The sequence below is a fragment of the Octopus bimaculoides genome, chromosome 2 (assembly GCF_001194135.2).
Source record: "Octopus bimaculoides isolate UCB-OBI-ISO-001 chromosome 2, ASM119413v2, whole genome shotgun sequence".
In the NCBI taxonomy this organism is placed as follows: Eukaryota; Metazoa; Mollusca; class Cephalopoda; order Octopoda; family Octopodidae; genus Octopus; species Octopus bimaculoides.
This window is the reverse complement of record NC_068982.1, coordinates 77,355,656-77,357,726: the sequence shown is the minus strand read 5'-3', so window position 1 is coordinate 77,357,726 and position 2,071 is coordinate 77,355,656.

Below are 2,071 nucleotides of genomic sequence, written 5' to 3'. Positions count from 1 at the left end.
AGTTTACATTTTTAACATCGACGATTCCTATGGATCGCATAAATTGTAATTCTTCGAAACATATATCGGAATAAAGTATGCAGTTATAACATGCGTTTACTCCATTCCTTAAATTTTTATATATACTCAAATACCCAAAATATCAAGGAGTTTCTGCCTCACTAACAGGAATTACACCACAGTTATTTTGTGATCTTTGCTACCTTGGTTTCTATTAACCCATTTATTCTATCCGAATTATTATTTATTAGGATAAAATAAATACATATAATTAAATATATATATATATATATATATATACATTTATGTTATTCGATAAATAGACAGATAGCCAGACAGACAGATAGCCAGACAGACAGATAGCCAGACAGACAAAGAGACGGACAGACGAACAGATAGACAGACAGGCAGACAGGTAGACAGACAGGCAGACAGACAGGCAGTTAGATAGATAGATAGATAGATAGATAGATAGATAGATAGATAGATAGATAGATAGATAGATAGATAGATCTAGTACATTACAGTCTCAAGTCCAAGGACTCATAATGGTGGTTACCCATTTTGCATCATCATTTGGTCGACAGGACAACATTACCCTTGAACGTGACGCCAGTCAGTCGTTGCAGAGTTAACTGGAACAACACCAGACGAAGTGTTTCACTCAAGAAAATGACGCACTTCCCGAGTCTTGGAATCGAAACCAGGATGTTGCGATCATAAGTGCAACACTCTAACCACTTGACTGCAAGAACATACATACATACATACCCCCCACACACACATACGTACACACATATATACATACACACATACAAACATACATACATACATACACAACTATAAAATATATATCTATATTAAAGCTATAATACATCCGTGTGGGAGTGGTGGAATAAACAATAGTAGTGAGATAACATTAGTCAAGCGGATTACATTGATAGACAGGTTATGAGTTAGATAGACAGGTCATGTGTCATCAAAGCATGGTCGTAAAAATTATGAAATAATTCTGTATCTTCAAGTTTTGGGGTTGTTTTTTTTTTCTGTTTGTTTTGTCCCCCTCCTTTTTGTAATTGTTTCGTTTATGCCGCTTCTGATAGGAATTTCTTGTTTTCTTTCCTTTTTCTTTTCTTTCTTTTTTTTTTTTTTCACCTTTGCCACACCGTAGACAAAATGGCTCACAAAACTTCATCTGGAATACCTCCACGATCGCACAGATACCAATAATTCGCGAATGTTTCGTTAACTTGCCGTGCTAAATTCAAACTTGCTTTCTCGTTGGTTAACCACCCGCTCCAGTACTTATACCAATAGATGGGACCGAGTTCTACTCAAGAACTGCTTGTGATGGTTCGCATGAAACAATCTAACCAACTTTTAAACTTGTTGCAGGTTTCTAGCACACACACACACATTAAAACAGATGAGTGAGGTTGGAGGAAAGATGCTTATTCTATTAGTTTACAGCTGTCTCATAATCATGTTAGTTGTATAACAGATATTACATTATCCTTCGCACGTATATAAACTTTACACATACATACACACACACACACATATATATATATGTCCAGTAACACAATCTGTATCACGTCCTCACGTTTTTTTGTCTTTTTCCTTTTTTGAACTTTTATATATATATGTATTCACACACATACACGCACACACACCACACACACACATATACATACATAAATATATATGTAGGAGAATGTACGAAAAAACAACAACAGACGAGGACAGGTGGTGTAAATAACAAAAGGATGTATTAGTATGACGCTCAGGAATACGGAAAGTCTTTGACGTTTCGAGCTACGCTCTTCAACAGAAAGAATACGGAGACAAGGAGAAAAACACGGAGAAAAAAAATTGAATAGTGTTCAGTCAACGGTCAATCATAATGATGGCTGACCAGAAGTTAGAGATAGATAGAAAGACAGAGAGAGATATATACTACACGACAGGGTTCTTTCAGTTTCCTCACAAAGCTTTGGTCGGTCCGAGGCTATAGAAGACACTTGCCCAATGTATGTATGTATGTATATGTACATACACACACACACACACA